Source organism: Protopterus annectens, chromosome 11.part0 (genome assembly GCF_019279795.1).
Source record: "Protopterus annectens isolate FY-2018-M chromosome 11.part0, PAN1.0, whole genome shotgun sequence".
In the NCBI taxonomy this organism is placed as follows: Eukaryota; Metazoa; Chordata; order Ceratodontiformes; family Protopteridae; genus Protopterus; species Protopterus annectens.
Genome location: NC_056745.1, coordinates 378,218,308 through 378,239,648, shown reverse-complemented (window position 1 = coordinate 378,239,648; position 21,341 = coordinate 378,218,308). Strand labels below are relative to the sequence as shown.

The 21,341-nt window shown below is 42.9% G+C and overlaps 1 protein-coding gene across 1 annotated transcript in view; it reads right to left on the bottom strand.

Moving 5' to 3' along the window:
- The window catches only part of CEP290 (centrosomal protein 290), a 3,346,332-nt gene that overhangs the window by 2,686,906 nt on the left and 638,085 nt on the right, over positions 1-21,341 (bottom strand). The gene's annotated exons all lie outside the window — the stretch shown is intronic.

Here is a 21,341-nt window from a genome sequence, read left to right as displayed (position 1 = left end):
GGTACGTGTGAGGTCCTCTGTCAGAGCCATAAACCAACACAGGGTATAAAAGTGACGTCTGCACATACCCTCTTCAGAATGGTCTGCCGCACACAGCAGTACTCCTGGAGGTTTAAAGAGGGTCAGAATTGGGAGACCCCTGAGACTGACATGTAGACCATATCATATGGTACTTGATAGTCTGTGTGTAGTAGAGAAGTTAAGGGAGTAGGTGAATATGTCTCCACAGGTAAGTAAAGGTATATTAGGCAGCTAAAGTAGAGGGGGTAGGAGGGAGGGACTGAACCTGTGAACCTATGAATATTGCAACGTGGAAGAGAAGGAAATCTAAGGTTATGGTAATTTTTTACACAACTATTCCACGTCCTTCTATACTCATGTTGCAGCATTCATTACAGCAGGGAGAGTATCAAAGCTTTTATGTATGAGCCTGGTTGGAGGATTGGGATCCCTGGTCAATGAGACCCTGAAGAATAGATCTGGCAAAGCTAGATCTAGCACGGGAGGCTAGGTCTAGTTTGTAATGTTTGGTAAAGGTATGCACTGAAGCCCAAGTAGCAGCTTCTAAAATTGAGGTGCAATCAATCCCTTTGAAAAAGGTAGCTGAGGAAGCAGCTGCCCTAGTTGAGTGTGACTTGACATGTCCGTGGAAGTTTTCCCATGATAGGAATAGCATATGCCAATGGACTTGGACATCCACACAAAAACGGTCTGTTTGGAGACTGCCTTCCCTAGAACCCTAGGGTGGAAAGAGATGAATAACTGGTCAGACTTTCTAATAAGTTTGGTTTTGTCTAAGTAGTACATCAGTTGCCTGTGGACATCTAGGGAATATAGAGTCCTACCTGTGGGAATTTTAGGGTAAGCATAAAAAGCAGGTAGGTTAATGGTTTGGTTTAATAAGAGTTCATTAACCACCTTAGGCATGAAGGAGGGGTTAGTCCTCAGGGCAACTCTGTCTTTGTGGAAAATAAGGTAAGGAAGGGTAGCCATAAGGGCTTGCATCTCTGATACCCTCCTGGTGGAAGTAAGGGCCACTAGCAGAACTGTTTTCAGGGTGCACATTTTTAGGGATACTGAATGTGCTGGTTCAAAAGGTAGCAATGTAAGTTTGCTAGGACAAAATTCAAGTCCCAAGGGGGGTATAGGCTTTCGGGGGGTCTAATATGAAGTACCTCTTTCAGGAAAAGCTTGACCTCCAATCTAGAGGCCAGAGGCGGCAACATGGGCAGACAAGCAGAGATGGCAGATAAATGGACTTTAACTGAAGAATAAGTTAGTCCTGAGTGAAGGAGCTCACACAAATAGGAAAGGACCAAGGGTACAGGAATAATTATAGTATCCTGGTTTTTCCTCTGACACCACCTGGAGAATCTCTTCCATTTAGATATACAATTTCTCCTGGTACTAGGGTTTTCTGGCCTCCTGTAAAACACTGAGTACGTCCTCTGAGTATAGGTGTCTAAAGGGGATTAGAAGCCTATCACCCATAAGGTCAGTTTTAGATTGTTCACCTGAGGGTGTAACAGGGATCCCCTGTTCTGTGTGAGCAAGTCTATTTGGTGGGGTAACCTGTGATGACTGCCCTTGGCTAATAGATAGAGAAGGGGAACCAGTGATGTCTTGTCCAAAAGGGGGTCACCAACAGGATTTTGGGTTTGTCCCTCTGGATTTCAGGAGGACTTTCTGAATCAGTGTGAAGGGTGGGAAGGCACAGAGATAGATTCCCTCTCAAGGAAAGGAGAAAGCGTCCACTTTCCAGGCTTGCAGATGTGGATCTCTTGTGCAAAACCTGGGCATCTGTCTGTTTTTGAAGGAGGCAAAAAGGTCTACTTGTGGAATATCCCACCTGTGGATAAGATCTAAGAATACCTCTCTGTGAATCATCCATTCGTGAGAGGGAGCTGAAGTTCTGCTGAGTGAGTCTGCCATAACATTTTCTGCAGAGGGAATTTACACTGCTACCAGATTAATCTGGAGTGATGATGTCAGGGTCCAGATCTGGGTGGCTAGGCTGCAAAGAGGTTAGGTTCTTGCCCCCCCATTTGTTTATGTACCGCAGGACAGTCATACTGTTGGTGATAACTTTCAGGGTTCCTCGGCGTAGAGCTGATTTGAATGTTTGTAGGGCTAGAAGGAGTGCCCTCATTTCCTTGATGTTGATATAGTCCTTTTGTCTTTGACTGGACCATTTTCATTACATGGTGAGTTGCTTATGGTTGTGTAGTAGCACTGCACCCCAACCCATGTCTGCTGCATCTGTGGAGATTTGTTGTAGGGGGGCCGGGACCTGCAAGGGGGTTCCCTGGTTGAGGTGGATGGCAGAGATCCACCACTGGAGTTCCTTCTTCATACACAGAAGTAGGGGGAGGGGGGAGTCCCGAGGATGGGAGTGTTGGCTCCATAAGTTCTTCAGGATCCACTGGATGGACAACATGGGTATTAGGGAAGCAATGTGGCCCAACATCCTTAGGAACTCTCATGCTGGCAAGGAGGTGAGGGTGATAAGTTTGCTGAAGTATAGAGAAAGGCCCAGGATCCTTTGGTCTGGAATGAAGGCCTTCATTTTGTCTGTTCTGATTCTGCATCCCAAGAAAACCAGGTCTTGGGTGGGGTTCAGGTGGGACTTTTATAGTAAACCCTAAGTGAGTTAGGGTGGAGCTCACCTATTGTAGGTGGTGTAGAATAACTTGGCGGTCCTGATGAAGAATTAGTAGGTCATCTAGCTATGGGTATATTTGTATATCCTGTGTTCTGCAGTGAGCAATGAAGGGTGCTATACATTTTGTAAACACTCGAGGAGCAGTACAGAGTCCAAAGGGCAATGTAGAGAATTGAAAATGCCAGGAAACTACTGCAAAGTGTAGCAAGTTCCTGTAATCTGGGTGTATAGGAATGTGGAGGTAAGCATCCTTCAAATCCAGAGCTACCATGAAAGCCTGTGTAGGTATGAGTGGCAGGAGCAAGAGTAAGGAGATCATTTTGAAACTGGGTACCTTGAGAAAGAGATTTAGGAAAGATAAATCCAGAACTGGCCTCCATGGGGCATCTTTCCTTGATACCAGAAATATTCTGGAGTAAAAACCTTAGTTTCTTTGGGGGGAAGGTAGGTGCTCTATGGTGCTCTGAGCTAGCAGTTGTTGGATGATGGGTGGAAAAAGATGAACTTTGTTTGCTGGAGGTTGAGGAATACCCTGGAAGTGTGGTAGCATCCACCAAGTCATAAAGTATCCCCTCTGAATGATTGATAGGACCCAGTTTTCTGATGTGATTTTTCCACCAGGACAGTAGGGAGAGGGTGATCCGAAGGGATAGGGGGGTGTTTGGGCTTAGTAGTTGTGAGTCACAGTGGAGGTGGCCTGGTTTGGTCAGACTGTCTCCGAAAGGGGGTGGTAGAAGGGATGGGTGGGAGGAAACCTGGGAGTAGAGCTTTTCCTAGGCTGCCTACATCCCTTTGACTGAGGAGCTGGGTGGGAAGACTGCCTCCTGACAAAAGAAGCTCCCTGTGGGTAGTTTCTGTGATATCTGGGGATGGGAGACACCAGCAGATGGTTAAGGTTCTGAAGTTCTTTTCCCTTTTCTTAGACAGATTTACAAAGTTCTGCTGATGCCTGTCCAAATAGGGCATTATTGTCCCGTGGGGCATCAAGCAGTTTAGCTTGGACTTCCATCGAGAGTGGCTGAAGTCTCACCCGGGAATATTGCCTCAGCACTGAACCTGATGCAGCAGACTTAGAAGAGGCTTCCACAGCATCATAACTGCACTTGATGGAGTGCCTAGTGACTTGGGATGCTGTGGAAAGAATGGTGTTAAGTCGTTTTTTATAGTTGAATCAGTAACTTCAGAGAGGAGGGTAGAAGCCTTACAAATGGTGTCCAGGACATACCTAGCCATGTGTGTTTCGTAGCTGTGAGCTCTTATAGCCAGAGTAGAGGAGGTATACACTTTCTTCCCTAGTCTGGCCATGAACTTGCTGTCTTTATCAGTAGGATAGACAGCAGCAGATGGTAATTGCCTGGATGTCTTAGCAGAGACTGCAATAACTGCTGGGTCTGCAGGTGGATTTTTAAAAAGGAATTGTGTGTCCAGACGGACCTTGTAAAAATGGTCAGGACGTTTAGAAGCTGGGGGTTGAGAGTCTGGGGCCTGTGAAGTGGCCAAGAAGACATCTTGAAATGCAGGCAGCAAAGAGGGCACAGCAGAGGGGGATGGTTGTTTTATCTGCAGCAGGTCAAAGTATCTTTTCTTGGTATCAGAGACCGCTGAGGCCTGCCACTTAAAATGTTCCCTCATAAGGGAAATGGTGTCTCCAAAGGTGACTTCTTCACCAGGAGACTCAGGGGTGATAGGATCCTCTTCCTCTGGGGTAATGAAATCCTTGGGAGAGTCTATTTGTGATCCATAGGTTAGTGATTCTTCAGAAGAGGAGCAGTCTTCCTCTGATACCTCTAAAGCAGGACCTGAAGGAATAGTAGCTGGTGGTTGCTGTGTCTGTAAGGCCTTGAATGTCTTAAAAAGACTCTGAGAGAAAACTTCCCATTCAGGAACAGGTTGAGGCTCAGGATGTTTTAGTTTTTGTTTTCTCTTCATAGGGGCAGATGGCTGAGCAAGAGTGGGAGCTGACGTCTGGGCGGATGGTAGTGTAAGAGTAGGGCCTTCCGACTGTATGAGCCATGGTTCCGCTCCTCCATCAGGATCTGATGGCTGATTAACCTCAGCAGACATACTCAAGGTTTCTGCCATCCTAGCTTCCTTTGAGGTAACCGGGCCTGGTTGGGAAACGGAGGTCTGAAAAGATCCTGGGCTTTCATCAGCCTGAAGAATCTCTCCGAACCCCTGCGGCGCAGCATGGGAATCTGGCCTGATTTTCCTAGCCTTCTTCCACTGCAGCTCATCGGACATGCCTACTCCACCCTCCATACTGAGTGTGAGATGCCAGAGCCTTTGATTTTCTAAGTAAAGTTTTAACTCGGCCAGATGGCTGCGAAGAGTTTTTGGTACAAAGGATTTGCAAATGGGACAGGACTTATGGTCGTGGGCCTCGCCTAAACAGAATACGCACTTTTCATGTGTGTCCTTGTGAGGAATTTGTCTCCCACAAGCACAATTCCCCTTTCTAGTGGACATGTACATCTTAGTAAATAACAAAAGACAAGGAAAACCCAACAGGGTACTTATCTGTAGCGGCTGATTGTAGTAGTCGTCTGAGAACTAGCGATCTGCTTCCCGAACTGGAGTCAGACGTTCAGTGCGGCAAAACAATTCTGAACAGGGTATGTGCAGATGTCACTTTTATACCCTACATCAGTTTATGGCTCTGACAGAGGACATCACACGTACCCTCCTAAACCAAAGACTTTGGTATACTGGCCAGATGTCAGCACTGCAGGCAGCAACCTCCCTACTATAATGAATACTGCAACATGAGAATAGAAGGACATCTCCACTCCCTCAAGACTCTCCTCATCCTGGAAAATGTGGACATATGTGCAGTCAATGAGACATAGTTTAAAGCCACAGAAAGCACCTAGGCAGTGCAGGGCTATGCCTTCCACGCATTCAGGCCAGCTACTGCATGGACCAAAGGTGGAGGTCTTTCAATCTGTATCAACAACAAACTCACCTCAAGAACAGATGAACAGGATGATGTGCTTGAGCTACAACATGTCCAGATTTTTATAGATAAAATCCAATATCATATCCTTGCAAGCTACAGGTCACCCTCTATATCACCTATGTAACCCATAACTTATACTTGGACTTACTGGAGACCCTCATCATTAAACTCAATTCAACCATATCCATTGGTGATTTTCCCTACTCCACTATAAATTGGAATACTTGCACAACCCCAAACTTTGTAAACATAAATAACTTAGACCAAATAGTCCATACTCCTACTAGGGATGCAAACATATTTGACCTTGTATTTATAAATATGGAAGAATTCTATACGTCCCCTCCCCAGTTTTGTGTCCTCTCTGGTAAGGTTAGACTACAATCTCTTTCATAATAAAAAATAATTTCTGTGACCCTGGCTAACCCTGTAACATTTAGGAACTATTCTACAGCAAACTTCCTACTATTAAGTGATAACCTGTCAAAATTTTCGGCCCCTCCAAACACTGTGTACACAGCTGCTTATGTAGTATTGTTCACAAAAACCCTCTATAATCATGTCAATAACTGCATAGAGACAGCTGTTCCTACCAGAAATAACTTCAGAACTAGCTCAAAAAACAAACCTCCCTGGTGGAATCCAAACAAACTGGTTGTGCATCAAGTCAGGCAACTAAGAGAATGCTCTTCAGACCATGGAATAGATCTCTTATCCTGGCAACCCCAAGACAAAAGTCCCAGAGAAACTCCCAACCCCAAAGAAAATGGTTCTCTCATGCCTGTAATGGACATTGTGGACAATGCAATAACCAAAGAGGACATAGCTAACCCTCATAGCCTATAGTGGCAGTAGGAGCAACACCAAGGGTCTCAAGGAAATCAGTGAGTGGTCTGAGGAACCAGTAGTGACCACCGCAGAATCGTCCACTAATGGCTGAAGCACATAGAGAGTCTGCAGAGAAGGCAAGGGCTCTTTAGATGATTTTTGTAGGTACTACAGGAGAAGGAACATCTGAACTGGAATCCATGTCCTGACAGAAGAACACAGTCTGAAGTCTGGTAAAAGCTGATGGAAGATATGGTCGAAGGGTAAGTATGTACAAAGTACAAAAGCACTCCCCACACATGCTAATATAGTTGAAACGCAGCACACAAAAATCATAGAAATGTAACTGCAGGAAAGAAAATAAGGTAGGTTGTCAAGAAGTGTGCAATTCTCTTACTCAAAGACTGTGGGATTTCCCATACTTTTTCTCCTGCCAGTACAGCCAATACTCAGTACAAAGGCACTTAAATTAACATTGCCAATCTTCTTGATGTGAATGCATGAAATGGTTTCTAACATCCATCTCTCACTCATGTATACGCAATGCTGGCTGAGACAATTTAGGTAGCAAATAAAATTGCTTCTCTTTCTCTCTGTTTTGAGATGTGAGCAACTAGCCCATGTTTTAGTCACCCCCTTTTCCACCCTGGTGTCAGCCAGAAACACCTGTTTTGCTGTCCAGTGGATATGAAATAGAACATATGGGCAGCAGATGGAGTGTAAGCTCTCCTAGCAACAGTATGGTAATTCAGAAGACCCCCCCCCCAGAATGAGAATGAAGAAATAAATGGATCAGAAGGGTGATCATTGCACAACAAATCTGGAACTTACTTCATGGTACACTGGAGAATATCTAAGGTTGTGGCAAACAGAGACAGCTGGTGGAGATATTAATAGACAATTCTGAAATTAAAGGTATGTACTTACGATAAAGATAGATCTGTGTTGTGTGTTTCCATTCCACTCAGTTTGTGGGTTAATAAATCCAACTCAGATCCAAGGCCGATCATTCCAAAAGACTTAAACTGTGGAGCTCCATCTCCTCTACCCATAATGTCTACCTCCCTTCCATCTACCTCAGATCGAGTTTGCCCCTCCCACAAACATGAAACATAAAGGAAACAAACATTCTAAGATCTTGAATAGGGCCCCAAGATGGAATTGGGAAAACACCAGACAGCTCAGCCACCTGCTGTCTTGGCCCAAACAGCCAAAGGAGAGAGATAGGAAGGAGGGAGGGATGGTTGAACTGGACAGAATCAGACAACACAGATCTATTGTTATGACAAGTACATGGTTTTCATATCAGATGTTCTTTAGCCATGTATCATCCCAGGGAGAACCTAGGAAAGAATATTCCAGAGCAGTAGAACCAAAGGAGGCCCCAGACCTTGAATGTATATCTAATTTGTAATGGGACACAAATTATTAAGTACTTGCCCAAGTAGCAACAATACATACATCATAAACAGAAGCTCTGGAGAAAAAAGCCATAAAACTAGCTACTACTCTAAAAAAAAGACCTTTAGGTTTTGTGAGCAATGACTTTCCTTTCAAATTAAACCCAAAATAAATGGAAGGCAACTGGGAGAAGGTGCCTTAAGCAACAGGTCATCCAGATAAGGGAAATCTGAATGCCTTGGAGCCTGCAGAAAGCAATCACAGGAGACAGGCATTTTGTGAATACCACTGTGGCAGTTGAGAGGCCAAAGGGCAAAGCAGAGAAATGAAAAATGAAAGGAAGAAACAGAAACATAAAAACTTCCTGAAAAGAGAGTGAATGAGGATATGAAAGTATTATTCAGATCCAAAGACACCTGTAGTAGTAGAAGAGGAAACAGAGTTTATAGAGTAAGCATCTAAAAAGAGGAGACCTAGAGAAACATGTTAAGCAGGGAGAGATCCAGAACAGGTCTCCAAGTCCCATCCTTTCAAGGAACCAGGAGCACCCTGGAATAAATATTCTTTCCCACTTGGGAAGGGGGAACAGGCTGAATGGTTCCTTGGTTCACCAGAGACTGTAGGACCTCCGGAAAATGAAGAAGTTGCTCTAGAGGAGGTTTAGGTATACCTGAAAAAAGGAGGGAGAGACTTCCATACCATGAAGTAACCCTGATGAATGACAGAAAGAACCCAAGAGTCTGAAGTGATGAGAAGCCAATTTAGAAAAAAAAGAGAAAGCTGAAGGGATAAAGGAACCTGACCAAAAAGAAAGGGTGGGGGTTGTCAAAGAGGAACAGGATTATCAGATAAAAGAGGCTTCTGGGCCACAGATGTCTAAAAAGCCTTAGCAGAGGAGGCTTGCCTACCACCCTTCCTGTCCTTGGTGGCCTGGCAGGGTTGCCTGCAGACAAAAGCAGATCTAGAAGGATAATTCCTCTGAAAGTTAGTGATTGGAGAGACAAAAATACATTTAAGGTCCTACAAGGCTCTGCCTTGAAAAGACTTAAACAGATCATCAGCAGCAGTCCCAAAAAGATGTTTATTATCTAAGGAGCATCCAACAACTTGGCCTTAAAGTACTTGGGCAAAGAATGATGACAAAGACAACAATAATGCCATATGACAGACCCAAAGGCCGCAGCCCTGGAAAAAGCATCAGCAGCGTTACAGCTACACTTACTAAAATCGATAAGCAGAAAATTTGCCTTCAGAATCAGGAAAGTCAGAAATAACCTGACAAGCTTGAGCAATCAAGTCAAGAGCATACCTGGTCATGTGGGTCTGGGAATTAACAGCCATAAAAGCCAAAGAAGAAGCAGTGTAAACTTTCTTACCAATCCTATCCATTGCCCTACTATCCTTATCAGGAGGCAAAAGTTTGAAAGAGAGCAAGAGCTTGGAAGGTTTGTCAGAAGAGACAATGACACCACAGCAGAATCAGCAGAAGGATACTTAAATAAAAATTGGCAATCCTCAGGGACCTTACAGAACCTATCAGGTTTCTTAGGAGTAGGTGGCTGAGAATCAGGAGACTTGGAAGCAGCAATGAAAGAGTTTAACAAGGTAGGCAACTCAGGAAGAACTGCAGATGGTTTAGGAGTATCCACCTGAAGCAACTCATATCTTCTGTGAAAATTCCCACTTAAAGTATTCCATCACCCAAGCAATTGTGTCCCCAAAGCACAATTCCTCAAAAGGAGACTCAGGACTAATACACTCCTCTTCAGAACCATAAGACAAAGGTGAAGTCATCTGTGAAGAATAGGACAAGGTCCCCTCACCAGACTCTGAATCCTCATCAGAGGAATATGGTTCCTTAGGCCATTTAGAACGGGTACAGATCCAAGGAGGAGCAGGCACCAAAACCCCTTGAGGAGGCTTCAAGGGAATCAAGGAAGAAAACAAGTCCTGAGTAAACTCTTGCATTCCCTTTGAAGATCCTTAGAACAGACCTAAACATGCTTCGTCTTTTGTCTTTTCCTAGAAGGGACATCAGCCTAACAAATACTGGATATTCAGACCCTTGGCAAGATTGAGCAAGAGTAGCCAGAACCTCCTCCCTGACCAATATCTGTGGAATCCCTCTAGGACCTTCCGAGATAATCAGCCGCGTTTCTCCCTTGATGTCCGGAGCAGATGCCTGCAAAGCTGTAGAGGATGCTAAACAAATAATAAATAAATAAAATGTGTGAAAAGACGGATCCATGCTAGTCTCCAACAGTGTCGTAGCAGAAAATCCGATGTAGACGCCAACCAGCCTACAGAGCTGTTAACTGCTTCTAGGAGGACCTTCGGTGAAAGCTGGACAGCTAAAGAATCTGGACATGACTTCTTGGCCTTCTTCGTACCTAGCAGGATTAACTTGGGGTTAATGGCTTCCACCATGTTGCCCTAGGCTAACTCTTTAGGCCATTGGTTTTCAAGATAAATGGCCAAGGAAGACAAAAGGCTTCTGTGTGTATTAGGCACAAACGCCTTACAGATACTACAAGAGGTATGGTCATATAAGCACCCCTCCCCAAAAAAAGAGACACTGATTGTGGTAATCCTTATGGGGAATCTGCCTCCCACACTGACATTTTCCCTTTTTAGATGACATGAAGTCTAGGTAAGCAAACTAAAATACAATAACAAAGAAAAGAAAAAAAGCAATTCCAAGGGGGCACTTGTATGATGGTTAGGTATTCAGCACAGCAACAAGGCGTTCAGACCAATAAGCAATAATGGTGTCTGGACTGGCAGCAGAGAAGTTCCTGGTAACTTCATCCGTAAGTCACTTTTATGCCCTATATCCTGTGTGGGGAGCATATGAGTGAAGTATGGTGCATAAAAAATCATAAGGCTCTGGTATACTGACCGAAAGTCGAGCTGCCCTGGGCAGACGATGCCTAAAATAAAGAATATTGCAACAGTGAAGAGGAGGACATTTATTGATATGGTAATATTTTACACAACTGTACTTTTTGCAATGAGCAGCATTCTGAAGAAATTTTATTATGAAGGGAGCAGATGGGTATGCATACAGGAGACTGGGAGCCAAATATACAAAAAAGCATCCCTTGTGACTGTTCCTCACAGGAAACGAAGGCATACAAAATGCTGCATTTCAAGTTGGATGGGGTGGCAAACAGACTGCAGAAGAGGGAGCCCCAGTGCTGGAAGATCTGTGCTGTTACCTCTGGATTCAGACACCACTCACAAGGAAGGAGAATGTTCCTGTTTAAACTGCCCACTAAGATGTTGAAATTCCCTGGAATATGTGATGCTGTCAGAAACCACTGAAAGAAAATTTCCCATTGCCTTACTCCAATGGTTTCACGACACAAAGGAAAAGACCAAGCTCCCCCCTGTTTGATCAGATTTTAAACTACATGCATACTGTCCATCTGAACAGAGATCACACTCTTTGGGAAAATTGCATGAAAGACCTGCAATGCTAGAAGGACTGCCCTGATCTGCAAGACACTGAGATGTGTCCCTGAACCATCCTTCTTTTGAAATGTCAACCCAGAAGGGAGGCGTCCAAAGTGATCGTGGCCTGAGGTTGAGGAAGAACAAACAGTCTCCTGGCAGAGACCAGGGGAGATTTCAACCACCACCTGATTTGGGCCCAACAGACTATGTCATGAAGATGGGAAAGCTCAATGGATGTGTGATAATTAAGCTGCTAACATCCTCATATTGTACCTCATGAGGGGCACCAGATAAATAGATGCTACCATGTGACTCAACAGCCTTAGTATGGCAGATGCCAGGAGCTTGTGAATGCAAAGGAGATGAGTCACCTCTGTGTGAAGGGAGCTCACCCTGTGTACAGGAAGTTTTGCTGTCTGGGACATAGTATCCAAATGACATCCAATGAACTCCAACACTAAAGCATGCTGTGGACTGGATTTTTCATGGTTTACAGTGATCCCCAAGGACTGGCACAGCTGGAGCAACAAGCCTTATGCCTTGAGCAAACAATGCCCTCATGGAGGCAGTGAGGAGCCAATTGTCCAGGTAAGGAAAACCTGGAACCCCTGCAACCTGAGCCGGGGGGGGGGGGGCAGTAATGAAAACAAAGGGCAGTGCTCAAAACTAATAATGATTGGCTCCCAGCCGAAAGCACAGAAACGTCCTGGACAGCCTTGCAATATTTATATGATGGCAAGGGTTCTTGAGGTCTACCAAGCACATCCAGTTGTGCTACCTCAATAAAAGTAGAATGGACTGCACTGTGACCATTCAAAATTGGCATACTTCACATAATGGTTCAGTTTGCTCATATCCAAAAGTAGTCACAGGTCCTTGTTATTCTTACCCAAGATCCTTGTTGGTCTGTTTGGACCTCTTGGATGACTCAATTTGTCAGCAGCTTCTGAATCATGGGTGCTGCATCTCTTCACTGATGGAGTAGAATGTCTGGGAAGGACTTGGAATTTTCTCTCAGAGGAAATAAAAATGGAATTGTATAGCCTCTGGTTATGAATCTCCACATCAATGCACCTGAGGTAATGTCCTTCCAAGCTTTTAGGTCGAATTTATTTATTTATTTTATTTTATTTTACATTTGTTGACCGGGCTAGTCTAGCTGGATATATGTCCATTTTTTGTAGAGGCCCGAGGAGAAAAGCTCCACAACAGCTGGATGCAACTAATATACATGAGTAAATATAGACATAAGGGGATACTAATCAACAACTGGTTATACATAGTAACAAAAAAACCCTACGAGTTAGGCTTATTTACATTACAAAACAAAAAGGAACAGCAATGAGGGAAGGACATATAGCTAGGTATATAGAATAATAGGTACAAGACAAAAATAGACACTTTTGACAACAGAGTTTAAAGCAGAAAACTTAGTAAACAAGAAAGTTAGTTGTGACAAAAAGAGTTTCAGCCAGGATTAGTGCATGGACACCGCCAATGTGAATTAAGGAAGGTTTTTAGATGCTTTTTGAACAGTAGAGTACATGAAAGGGATATACGATTATTTGGAAGTTTATTCCAAAGGATTCCAATGGTGTTAGTAAACAGAGAATCACCTGATTTGTTATTGGATTGTAGGGTTGCAGCTAGTAATTTATTAGCTGAGCGTAGGGTACTTACATTTTTATATGGGTTGATCAAGTTAGAGAGAATGGGAGTATTTGTAGGATGATGCAAGATTTTGTGGGTGATGGTTGGTTGTTGAAAAAGAAGCTAGTTTTGCAGTTCTAACCATCCTAGTTTCCTTAGATTTTGACAATGGTGAGTACGGAATGAGGATCCAGTGGCAAATCTGGCACTGTTATTGTAAGAAGTGGCCAGCTTATTTTGATTATTTTTAGATAGATTTGTAAAAATTGGGGAGGCATAGAGAAGGGTGGAAATTAGGTGAGTTTGGGCAATAGTGGTCCTGGCTATAGGCGTAAGGAATGGTTTTAGCCTCTAGAGGAATCCCAGTTTTCTATTCTCTGATTTGATGGTTGAGTTTATGTGTGAGTCAAAGTTGAGGTTATGGTCAGTTGTTATGCCTAAGAGTTTAGCAATTGAGTCTGGTACTATTATCAAATGCCAAGGGACTCCTGACTGCCTCCAAAGTAGGGCAGTTGGACAACATTTCAGGCATGCTGAAAAGCCCTCCCAAAGAAAGCTCCACAAAAGCCCTAGTTCTGTGGGCCACCTCTGCAATATGGGTGCCATCTGTCCAGGTTGTCTCCCTGCCATGATGGGCATCTACACCAGGGGTGTCCTGAAAAGACTGCTGAGATTTTCAAAAAAAAAAGGCACTGCCCCCCCCCCCTTTCTGGTTCTTAGAGAAGGACCACTGAGGGGTGACAAAAAGCACTCAAACAGCAGACAGAGTCTTTTTGTCCCGCTCACTCCTGGTTAATGTGAAAGAGCATAGACAAAGGATGCCTTAAAGCAGTCCACAAAATGACATAATTTTATCCAAGTGTGAAGACGCTTGGCAATGCAAGTGCTGACAGCTCTGCCATCGGCTGCAATGAACAGTAGGTGCATAGGCACACTGGAAATAGACTGCATGGTCAACAACTGCATCTCCAGTCTCTTCGGATTCTCTGGCAACCACTGTGTCTTAACTACTTGTGACACTTCAGGTACAATATCACACTGAAGTCTTGTCAAATTAACCAAATAATTTAACGCTCTAACAGCAAACATAGCTGATGCGTAGGCTCACAATCCTAAAACTGCCCAATGCCTTAGACTCCCTTTTTGGGGGAGGGACCGAAGAACTTTCCTCCAAAATGTCCTTTTTAGTGGCACTGGCCACCATAATGGTATCAACAGCGGGTCCCTTACAGCAATGTTGCCAGTCATTAGGATGGCCAAAATCTTATCAGGTTTCCTAGGGATAGGTTCCACCACATCCTGTTCCCTCTGTGTCCTCTAGGACACCAGGTTGATAAGCATGTGAGGAAGAAGAACCACCCAGGACGTGGATAGATCCACACCAAAGGCCTCCAAAAAATGCTGAATCATTCTGCTCTGATGAAGGATTCTCATAAGATTGTCAAAAGATGCAGTCTCATGGGGGACTTTGGAAAGCACTCTTCAGCCTCAAAGTCAGTATCCTCCATGAGAGACTCCTCCATAGAATACAAGAGCTTCTTCTTGCACTGACTCTTACCATGACTCTACCAGACTGGGGAATCTGGGGAGAAGTGAAAGAGACAGGGGGGCCCTAGATGCAGGGTGACTTGAAGGCCTAGAGGTATGGGCTGCCCTGGACTACCAGAAGCACATACACAAGTCCGAACAAAGACAGGGGAGGACTACTGCCTGTTAGTGACACTCCATCTCTGGCCTGCAGAAAATCCTTTCAACAGTGTTGAAGGCAGAGGTCTATGCGGGCCACCCAGAGCCAACACCCCTGGGGTCCAAGGAACCCATGTTGCCAACAGGTTCCAGAACCAACACAAACTGCTCCAATGCCAAGACAAGAGCTGAACTGTTTGAGCTCCAAGGCACTGACAGGAAGAGAAGAACCCAACCACGGAACCCTGGCCTCGAACTCTCAGCTCTGAGATGCACTCTGCTCCGACACTGTCGGAGTGGAGAATGCCAAGGTAGACATCCATCCTTGCAGTAACCAAGCCATCAGCACTGACCTGGGTGGAAGTAAGGCAACAGAATCAAAAAGTCCCACAGTCAAAGGTATGAGGGAGGAAAAAGAACCGGTAGAGCCAAACCCTCCAGTACTGGAGCTAAGGCAATGGGGATAAGTCCAACATGAATCTAGGCCTGCAGAAAGATCACATCAGTTGTTCCAAATCCAATGGTCTAAGGCTCCTGACCAAGCAGACAGTCTGAGCAGATGAGTGATGAGGTCTTGGGAGTCCATCGGCCAGTTGTTGGATCAGCTGATCAGAGCTGAGCCTGAGAGGCCTGGATCCAAGGTGGAAAAGGAGAGAATTTGGGCAACAACTCCCTTGAAGGAACAGGAGAAAAAGGGGAATAGACCCTAGCTGAGCTACCTCTCTTAACCAAAAAGAGACTGGGCATACTCAGTGCTGGCGAGAGAGACTACCCCAAAGATGGCAAAGTGACATATCAGCTCTGAGAAGAAGGAAATGACCCAGGAACCAAAAGTTGAAGGATCTTCAGATCTGTCTAATCAGAATGAGGAGGAGCCACTTGTTTCTCATTGGCAGTCTCCCTTAGGGTCCATGGAATTCTCCTTATTCCAACCATACTCCCTGTCAAGCTTCTTTGAAGAAAAAAAGGAAGAAGTGGAAAAAGCAGAATCTCCAGAGTGCAACAAGCCCTTCAACATTAACTGAGCCCAGTGCTCATTAGCAGCTTGGGTACTGAAACCAGCACTGATTGAGCACTTGGCATCCAAGTGTGAGGCAGTGAGGAAATAAAAGCACCAATCGTGTGCATCCCGCAATAACAATTTGGGATCACACACCACATATTTTTAAAACCCCTTTTCCTTATCCATCAAGAATGAATACACACACCAAATGCCTAAAGATAGCTACAAAAAAAAAAAGAAAAAAGAAAAACACACACCAAGCAACTAATATCCAACACCTAACTACCTAACCTACTACACCTACAGTCTACTTTTTTTTTTTTGTTTAACAGATGAAGAGACAGAAGGGGCAGAACTGCCACAGACTAGAAACACTACCACTCAAAAAAATCCCCAAACACTGACCTAAGCTTAACTAAAACACCCAAAACAGCGACAAAAGGTAGAACAGAAAAATGTATTTAGTAAAATGCAAAACAAACACACAGAATTCAAAAGATACAGCTGTCCCAATAACTGAGCTCACAATCAAGCTGTAGTCCCAGGAGATGGCAAACGAGAGATCTGAGCTAGACAGGAGGGAGCTAGGTATTATGGGTAGAAGAGGTGGGGCTCCATGGTTGAAGTCATTTGGAATGGATGGCCTTGAACCTGATAACCCACAAGTTGAAGCCAGAAAGAAAACACAAAATTGTATCGAGGTTCAGAATACTTCTGGTCAGGTTTGGGGCAAAGGAGTTAGCATGGATGGATGGATGAGGATTGGTAAACATTATTAAAGCCTGAGGAGGGGTATAAGAATGTTAGATATTTCAGTCTCAAAGAAGTTTTAGAAGTTCAGTAACGTCTTTTTTGGATTAATTATGGCTGGTATAATGCTTGGTTGAAGTTGTTTATCAAATGCTAAAATGTTTTAGGAAAACAGTTAACAGGGTTGGCTTTTTCAAAATGTTCTCTGTTGCTTTTTTATGGCCTGTTTATATGTCTCTCTTACAAGTATCTACATGTTTGGAGGTTTAACTAATATTTTGTTCCAGCATTATTTGCCTATGATGCACCTATCTCTACATCACCGGAGTATATCTTACAAGGTCAGCAAAGGCTAGAATGAGTATTTAACCCTTAGTGGAAAGCAGCTTACATGTAGCCAGCTGATTAATTGTACAATGTCAGGTAGAACAATTTTGCTGACACTTTCGCAATAGCAAATACTGATAGATTTGCTGTTTTTTTTTTGGGGGGGGGGGCTAGGAATGGATCAGGTCTAATTAATAAAGGTTAGGTGATAGACACTTATAAAATCATACTGGATTCTGGCTGATCTAATATGTTCTGGCTTAGATACTAGAAGCAAATCAATATTAGCAGCTCTGGCTGTGGCTCTATCAATCTTAATGGAACTACTTAATATGCTCATAGGTATATACTAGGCTGCCAAACACTGAGGCTTTTATACACCTAGCCATGCAACCCAAATGCATCCCACATGCTATTTTGCTTTAGAGGCTGTTTTAAGGGGTGTTATGTTAGCGTATGATTTAACTGCTGTCCACCAGACACACAAGTGTCAGACCAAGGGGTGAATTTCAGTTCCATCCAGTGGTCCAAGTTACTCATGAAAAGGGTTAGGGAAGGGCAGTACTTCTCATCGATGGGAAGCGTATTCCAGAGAATGGGCATTATCTGAGATACTTATCTGTCCCTCCCATATGTCCAATTTAAATCTCAGTGTTTAATTCCTTGGATCTAGTTGTTCTGATGATATTCATTTTATGGATATAAAAAATTCCCATCACAGTAGGATCCAAGGATGTATTGTATGCTAGGCATAAATCGCCTCTCAGCAGTCTGTAAAAAACAAAGTAGACAGATAGGGCTTTGAGTCAATCTGCATAGGGCATTGCATTTACACCCTGCACAATTTTTGTGAGGAACTTCTGCTGATATTCCAGTTGTTGCATGTACCTCATCAGGTACATATCCAAGGGAGTGTTACATCAATGATGGGTCTGATGAGAGCTGAGTACAGTGGCATGATGACGTCAATGGACCTCGTTGTCATGCTCTTACTTATAAGTTGAATGTCACAGAATGATTTTCCTACTGCCTTAGACTCATGTGAGTTGAAAAACAAGTTACTATCTCCATGACTCTAAATCCCTGACTACTGTGTCTACTCTTAGGGGTATTTTACTGATAAGGTAGTTCCCTGGGGTGGCTTACTTCTCAAAATGTACTATTATGCATTTCTTGGCTTTGAATTTTAAATAGTTGCTTTGGCACCAGTCATTTGTCCGTGTTAGACCTTCCTGTAAAATGTTTGTATCTTGGGGGGTTTCTATCACTGCTCTCAGCTTGCAATGATCTGCAAACTTGGTAAGCTACAGCCCTTAACATTGGCCTTGGCATCTGAGAAACAGATGTCAAAAAGGAGCGGACCTAGCACAGATCCTTGTGAGACTCCACTGGTGACTGGCCTCTTTGGGGTGGTGGTCTCTTCAATCCAAACCTCCTGTGTCTTACCTACGAGACAGTTGGTTATTCAGCAGGTTACACAGGGGTTTATGCCTAATTCCATGAGGTTGTTTACAATGACATGGTGGGGTACTGTATCAAGTGCCTTAGCTAGGTCTGGAAATGCAGTATTGGCAGAAAGGCATTGTTATACCCTCATCCATTGCTTTGTGACCTTCATATAGAAGTCCACCAGGTTTAGTGGACTTGACTTGCCTTTGACAAAAATCAGACTGGGTTGGGTACAGTATCTGAAGATTTCCTATGTCATTTTTTTTTTTATTAAACAAGAAGCATCGTTTTTAAATTATCATTCACGACAAAGATCACGTTACATTTATATAAATGAAAATAAACCATAGCGACACAATCTCATTTGCAAACATTATGCATTTTAAACCGTTCCAACACAACTGTAGCTGCAAACATTATACATTACTTTTAACATATCCAGTCATTGTTAATCCACCATTATATAACTCATTCAAATTCTACCTTCGTTTAAACCTCCTTCCTCCTCTGCATGTATTGATCCTACATTTCCCATTTTTCCTATGACATTTGCTCCTACCCTTTTCTAAAGATCCCAGTTCCATTTCCTATGACATTTGCTCCTACCCTTTTCTAAAGATCCCAGTTCCAGTTGTTTTATCTCTGTTACTAGCTTCACTACTTCTAGTAAAGTTGGTTTAGACTTTGATTTCCATTTTCTAGTAACTGCATTTTTGGCAGCCATCATAATTAGATTCAGCAAAGCCTTACTATGTCTAGGTAATTCCAATTCTGCATCACAGCTGAAAAAAAAAAACAATTTCCCTAGTTACTCTAATTTGCCCACCCAGCATCTCCAACAGACCAGTCTGCAAGGAATCTTATGACAACTCATTACACTCCCACTTCACTGGCCCTCTTTAAGAGAAATCTTGAGAAGTTCACCCTGGTGATCACTTCAGTGGCTTTGCTTGACAGGGGCACTAGGAACTAACTTTGGGTGGCATGATGCTAGGGAATCTTCTTGGGCTAGGCTTAGAGCTGGGCTCCAGGGCCATTAGCCTAGTACACACCTATGAACCTATGAACTCCCAGAAAACATGCTCCCGGTTGCCTCTTTCTTCTCCATTACACCTCCAACATTGTCTACCAGAGGTAAAATCCTTTGAAGTCTGATTGGTGTATAAAATACTTATGTAAACACTTCCATTCAAAGATCCCAAATATTCTATACTTTGTTGCATATTTGGGAGACGTACATATATCCCCAATTGTTTCTTTGTGAATTGCTTATCTAATCTCTCTTCCCAATCCTTCCTAACCTCCTCTGATTGATTCTTATAGTCATCATGCAATATTTTATAAACTCTACTAATTATTCCTTTCTTAACAGCAACTTCTGTTCTAGATTCTACCAAAAACTCTACCATTGCTGGTCTTTCATTTACGACACCCCTAATTCTTTCTCTTTGCCTTTATTTTTATATCAATCTTTGATATGGAAGTCAATCTGTAACCTGGAGTTCAAATAAATTCTTGGCATCTTCCCATTCTATTACCTTTCCCTCTCTAGTTATTTGCTCCCAATATCTTTGTTCCTTCGCCAGTTTACTCTAATAAATACCAGCCTCCTCTTTCCTATTGTCTGTACCCCAATTGTAGTCATCCCTATTGACAGAATCTTCTTTCTTCATTCCTGTGTTGGCTTTGCTCTTAGAAAATCTTCCGTTTCTTTATAAATATAATATTCTGTATGATTATTGTTGTCCTCCTATAAAGTTTGCATCCAAAATCTCAGTCTCTACCTGTTACTTGACCTTCCCCCGTTACATTGTCATATCATCCCTTTCCACTTTGAATTATAGTTTCTGCTTGTGCTATGTATAGGAGCCTTAATTGTGTTGCTCTGAAACACCCCTTCAACCCAGGTAAACCCAATCCACCCTGTTCTATTGGAAGAATAAGCTTATCCCACTACACTCTTGCCATCTTCTCCTCCCAGATAAAATCCTTCAGCTCTTTATTAATTGCTATCCAAATTTCTACTCTGGTTGATAAAAATATGCCTGACCAGTATACAAGACTAAAGGAACTAAAACATTTTAACTGCTTGTATCTTACTATTAATATCCATATAACAGAGCTTCCATTTTCTCCGTTTTAGTATTATCTTCTATTTACTCTCTTCCCACATATCCTTAGCTGCCACACCAGTATCATTTTAATACATATGCCTTAATACTTCATCATGTCCACATAAACGTGGCTATTACTGAACCAATTCATATGTGGGTACATAATTTATCACTATTGCTTTTGTTTTAGCTTCACTAATTTTGTATCCCAAAAAGGTTTGAAACTGTCTCAATATGTTCCACAGCACTGTAATGTCCCTTTCTGGTTTTGTCAGGTATAAAACAATGACATCTGCGAACACAGCCAGCTCTTCTTGACTACCATACCAATTATATCCTTGAATTTCTGAGTCCCTTAATTTCTTTGCCAAAGGTTCTAAATATAATCCAAATAAAAAAGGGGAGAGAGGACAGTCCTGCCTGGTTCCTCTGCTTAAGCAGAGACTATCAGTGAGGACCCTATTCTCTTTAATTTACACCTCTGATCCTTCATATATCCTCCTAATCAAGCTTATAATTCTATCAGGGATTACAAATGCTTGCATTATAGACACAAACACTTTATAATCATGGTTTAGTATTGAAATGGTTCTGTATGAAGCTGGATCTGATGGATCTTTACACTCTTTAGGTATTACAGCTACTACTGCTTTCTTCCAGGATGTTGGTACTTCTTATAAAATACTATTAAACAAGGATGTTGGTACTTCTCCTTATAAAATACTATTAAACAAACCTTCCAGATCTTTAAAAGTGTTTTCCGTGCTAGCTTCCAAACTTACACATGAATACCATCTATTCCTGATGATTTTCCTGTAGACTGGTTATACACCATTTTATCTCATTTCCTCCTATCCTAACTGTTAGTAATTGAGCCTCCTCTCCCTCTAGCCCTGGCAGATTTAATTCTTCCAAAACATTTACATTTGTACCTTTTCTTGATTTCCAAATTCCTCTGCTTTATACAGGCCTTCATAGAATTTTCAAAATATTTCTAATATATCTAAGGATCGCTTGTCATCTTCCTTCTATAGGCTCCCTAAGCTTGATGCCAGCCCT